Genomic DNA, 6,000 nt, shown 5'->3' with positions numbered 1-6,000 from the left:
TGGGAGGGTAATATTGGGGAAGTGGCCTATGGTGCAGTCCAAGAGATGCATCCTTAGATGGAATCCGAAAGCAGAGATGGAGGGAATGAGGCAGAGGGACCTTGGAAGAGTGTTCGAGAGGGTGGAGCAAAGAGGCTGAAAGCTTGTCTGCTAATTGTGGGGCGAAGCAGGCAAGGGCATGTAGAGGCCAGATTTAACAAAGCTGAGGGAGTGGCCAGGAGAGTGCTCTGTAGGAAATTGCAGATATAAAATGGACAATTCTCTTGTTACGTGGCTCAAGATCTACTTATTCAAATGGCCACTGAAATGAACCATGTTAAAGTTGGCCATTGATGTTTCCTCCCTGTTGGAAATTTTCTGTAAGCCTTCTCTGCACCTCCCACGACAGTCTGACTGAAGTCAGCAGCTCACCATGTGGGCCAGTGCTTTCTTACAGTAAACCACCACCCTGATAGGCAAAGACGAAGTAACAATTCTAAACTTGTTACAGTTTGGTTTCTAGATTCTCCGGATCACCTCTGAGATCTCAACTCATTTATAATAATAATAATAATCCTTGAATTTGGTATAGCGCCCTATCAAGTCTTTGGGACGTCTCTGTAAAGTGAATTGACTATATTTTGTGGGCGAAATGTGGCAGCCAAATGCGCACAGCAGTGTCCCACAAACAGTCCCACAAAATTGAGTGACCAATTTACTATTTTTTTGGGGGAGGGATTATTAACCCCGGAAAAGTGATGCGCCAATCGACTAACAGCCGGGTTCCTACTTACTGCTAAGTAACCAGAGGCAGGTGAAGTAAGGAAACTTGCCCAAAGTTTCGCCCTGCCGGGAAATCGAACACAGGTCCTCTATTTTGCGAGGCGTGTGCTCTAACCTCTAAGCTACAGGACTCCATTTTGCATGCTGTGATTGAATGGCCCTCCAGGGTTGATCCAAATAACCTCACAACTTTGCGCAAAGTTGTGTAATATCGGCTATGTCCTGGAAAATGCCCAGTGCTGCGGCTCAGCATCAAATAACGGGATAAAAGAATCTCACCTCAGATGCCACACAGACAATCCTGTATTATTTCAAATAATACAATGATGACTAGGATTTCATCAGGATAATGTGCTAACAAATGCAAGATCTTCAGTTTCTCTTTAATATGTATGATGATGTTAATTAAACCAACTGGTTAGAAATGCCACTCGAATCCTCTCACCACACAACCCTTTATAGACTTGAAATGCCACCTGGTCTTAGCCTGTAAAAATATTTTGCCTTAAAATTTAAGATCAACAGAATTGTGGAAAAAATCTTAAATCCAGTCATCATTTGAAGCCAATTTTTCACAATAAATTTCAAGGCAAAATGCTGCTCAGACTCTGCATAGTCTGAAAAAAAGATTTAGTATTAATATAGATGAAATAGAGATTTAAAAGAAACAGGCGAGTTAAGAGATAATGATATCGCTTGCTTAGCTGGCTATTTTGTTCATCTATTAGGTAAAAGAAAAACCACGCACCTACACACTACATACCCTACACCATGAACGTAATCATGTGAATGCTTTGTAAATATTCATCTTTAAACTACTGTACTGTTTTACCTGCTTAAACATACTCAGAATAGTACACTTTGCTGGTTTTATCGCAGACAAAAATATTGCTTTAAAAATGTATCTGTCTGCGTAACCTTTTTCCTTTTCTGCAGCCTCTGCTCGATTAAATGCCAGCAATGTCAGATAGTGGTCGATTAACTGAAAGGGCAGGATTTTACTTTAATAAAAAATGAGGTCTGTTGAACTGTCTGACAGTATATCATAAAGATAAGAATGTGTACAAAATATTCTCTGCTTGGTTCTGTCTAATATTATTGCATCATTAATTATTTTTATTGCGGTACAGGCAGAGACTGCCTGGTGCAGAGGACACTAATATATTCAGTTGCTGTAAACCATTTTGCTATTGATGCTTGAAAGAACTGCTATTTTATACAGTTTTGTAAGCTTTAGGATATTTCGCCAACTCCCAAATGGAATCTTAAGCATAGGCACCAGAAATTATATTTTTGTTGTGCTCATCGAGGTGAACGATGACAGTATTTGAGTAGTTTAATTTGTTGTACCAATTGCCAACAAAGGGCTTTCACATCAGGTATAGCACAGTTTATATACTATCAAGTGATCCCCTTTCCTTAACAAATAGTGTCTCCTACCCTCATCATTCTTAGAGGAGCACTTGCACAAGTGTTATTGTACAACTGCAGCAAACCAGCATGACATTTGAATCCCCCTGTATCTATTTATATGGTCTGCCAGCCTGAAATTGCCCAAATAATGCCAAATTAAGGACTGTTTTATGTAGTGGAACCTAATTTGAAACAGCTCAAACTCATTGGTAGTATTAATGACATTCATAACAGAGAGGAAGATTTCATTCTGTCTGCCTGGCAGGGATACAAGCACAGGATTTGAATGAGTTAGTGTTGCTGTATAAACCACTGCATAATCTGAGGAACTTTGTTCTTAACATTAGATACTTTGATTGAACAGTTTTCCAAGGATACAGATCCTGTACTAGTTAGCAATTGTGCTCATCCACAAATGGGTTTGGTCATAAAAAATGACAGACATTTTAGCTGTCATTGACTGGAACTGTAGTTGCTAAGAGCAGCATTTTGTGTCTTTATTCACTGGTGTCCTGCAAAAAATATTTACAGGAGTCGACCTGTGCTACTTTAATAAAATCAGTTCCCGGTTTCCGGTTCTCCTTTCTGACCTAAACGAGTTTACTGATTGTCAACTCCTGCTGAACAATCGCATTGTGACCTTGTCTGCAGTGCTTTGAGGATTAAAATATTTTGACCTTTTTATTCATTCGCCCATGTTTGTGGTCTTGTTGTGTGTCTCTTTCTGCTGGTAAGGACATGCTTTTCCTTTCACATCCTCTAAAATGGTTCTAAAATATTCCACCTTCCACTTCTTTCCTACTTTCACTTCCTGTCTAATTATCCCTGTAAACTCATCCTGCAATCTCTTTTTTTGTGCGGTCAGACTGGTGTTTGACACATGCTGGAAACCCATCACTGTGCTTAAAAATATTCAAACCAGACTGAGATTTCCATTCATCCCACCTACACATGGGAATGCCACCGATAGATTGTTGGAATGGAATGCGCACTCTCACCATGGAGGGACACACCCTGCTTACCTAATTCCACAAATTATTAGGAGAAGGTTGGCAAGACCCGAAGTCTGCTCTGCTAAACAATTGCGTTGTTCATGTTGGCCTTTTAAACTTTATTTACAATATTAAAGCAAGGATTAGGGGAACCAATTTATGAAGAGACTCTCTTGACCAAGAAAAGAGCATTGAAAAGGGCCAAGATAAAGGCTTTAAAGTGTTGAGACACATGGATAATATGGAAGTGAGCAAGTTATTTCACTTGAACTGTGATCACAGAACTAGACATAGAATCATAGAGCACGGAGCCGAATTCTTGTACCTAGGGCTCCTTGGAAGAGACACACCTTACATCCGAGATGTTTTTTTCCAGTGTGAAGACCCATTTACTCTGCTGTTTTCTATCTGATCATTTTTTCAACCCAGTGTCCAGGCTCACGCATTAAAAAAAGAATTGCTACTTGGGTTTGGGTACAGAAGGGTGTCAGGCGTTTGTGGAGTCATACTTCCGTGTGAATCAACATCTTCAGAAGAGGAAGGGGGAAATCTGATGGGTGTGTGATTTTAGGTTTCGGGTCAAGCGAATGCATAAGTCTTGATTGTAGAGAAGATGGCACTCTCAGATTGGTTTGGATATTCTTAAGCTTGGTGGTGGGTTTGCGCATGTGTCAGACACCCGGCTGAGCACAAAATAAACAGAGAAGACACAGTCATTAACAAGAAAAACTGAGAACACATGAGGCTCGGGTTCCACAATGGAATAACTTAGTCACATTCCAAAATCAACCTTTTGCATCGTACATATCATTTTCATACCAGAATTGGAAAATATATAAAATGTAATTTGTTCTGATAATACTGTAAACAAATATCTGATAATAACTGAGTGACAGTGAGTTACAAGGCAGGAATTCAATCGAGTGCTTCTGATGATGTTGTAAACTGTGAGAGTGGAGCTCAAGTGGTTTATGAACATCAACAGAACCACAAGATTTAATTACCGTTTTAAACTCAGTGCCAGATATTTGCTCTTCATATTGTGTAATCTATAGTTTGTTTTATAACAGCCTGCTTGTTTCAATTCTGTGATGGGCTTGAATCATTCTGTAGATGATATCATTTGCTTGAGTGGAGATTATTGCAAACTGCTAGGTTTAAATATTACAAATTTACAGGTGAGGACAGGATATGAGCTCACCTGTAAATTTGCGTTGACATTGTATGACAAGAAATATTAATGTGTTTTGAAAAAACAGTCCTTCAGAATATTGAAAATTATGAGGTTATATTTGCAGAATATAAATTTCCTGATAAAGTAAGAAAAATGTGCTCAACATTGCCTATTGGTACACGGCGACACACAAAATCACATGTCCATACAATATTTTGCATAACTCAGCATTTCCAAAGCAAGATCAGTCATCACTCTACTCTCCTGAGAGTAAAAAAACAGAAAAGCTTAAAAAAAAGTCAGTGTAATGTGCACCGCAGTAGGATAATCACTGACAACCTCTTCTTTTCCCAGAACAGACTGCACAAATAGGTCTCTCAGCAATTTGTTGGTGCTATTCCAAGAAAGTTGACTCGCTTGCCACACAATACATATGGAGGCACACATCAAAGAGCAAGCCTTTGTGCTCAATACCTTACAACTGCTGACTTACCTTTACTCCATACATCACAATACATCAATAGCTATGGAAAAACCAGGGTAAACTGTAGCTATGTCAAAAATGTATTTTCTGGTGAGGAGATATGTTTTCCAAGAACGACAGCAAACCTTTGAAGATTGTTTTTTCAAGTTCCTTATCTGATCTTTCTTTCAGCTGCCTATCAGCCCAATTTTCCATATGAGTTAATTAACTAAAGAATATTATGAAAGAAACATGTAAACCTTACACGAGTTGCTCGGCATGAAGATATAAAGTGATGTTGACTTCATCCTTGTAGAAACTTGACCTTAATCAAAGGCTTTCCTTTTTCTTTTTAACAATCTACATTAATTTGTTTTTTCTGGGGAATATAAGACAACCATAGAAAATAAATGCCTGCCTTGAACATTATTCACAAAGCATATGAAGATACATTTTGGAATATTCCCCTTCCCTGATAATTTCTTTCCTCCAATTTTCTTCTCTTCCCTCCTTTTCTGCTGAAGATTCTTTGACTTCTTTTTCCTTTCCATTTCAGTAGCGTTTCAAGTGTATCGATTGCTCTCTGGTGTCCATTATTCATATTCATGTGTGAGCTTTGACAGTAATTGTTGGCAGACTATTCAACCAGGAGCGGAGGTGGGGGTTGGGTGGGTGCGGTGGGGAGGCAAGCAACATAGGCAAGCCTGCTCCTGTTTTCTCCCAATGTCCATATACTGGTATCTGGAGAGCGAGCAAGAGCAGGAACAATAGCTGAATTTCCCCTTCCTAATCATGGCAATGAAGCGCCAACTGCTGTCAAGTCTGAGATAAGATAACTCAGCACAGACCAGGATCGGAACCAATATTCCAGCGCCTTGCGACGTTCTCCTGACGTGAAAGCTGCTAGCCAAATGTCATTTGTTGTTGTTGTGATATTCTGTATGGTTGGTCTTGCTACACCAGGCTTTAACCATAAGACGACCATCGGAAAAGCTAGAGGTGATTTATAGGAAGACAAGATTGTGCAAGACTGAGAAAGACTATCACAGTTCAAAGGATCCGTTCCAATGTAAAAAGATAATTAAAAAAAATCATGTTACGCCCGATCCCTGTCATACTCAATTGAAATATTTGGCAGATTATCTATCTGTGTTAGCTAATTCCCTTTTGAATTTCACAGCCACAATCAGCCCCAA

This window comes from Callorhinchus milii, unplaced genomic scaffold (genome assembly GCF_018977255.1).
Source record: "Callorhinchus milii isolate IMCB2004 unplaced genomic scaffold, IMCB_Cmil_1.0 Scaffold7, whole genome shotgun sequence".
Taxonomy (NCBI): Eukaryota; Metazoa; Chordata; class Chondrichthyes; order Chimaeriformes; family Callorhinchidae; genus Callorhinchus; species Callorhinchus milii.
The sequence above is the reverse complement of the archived record's forward strand: the minus strand, read 5'-3'. Positions refer to the sequence as shown.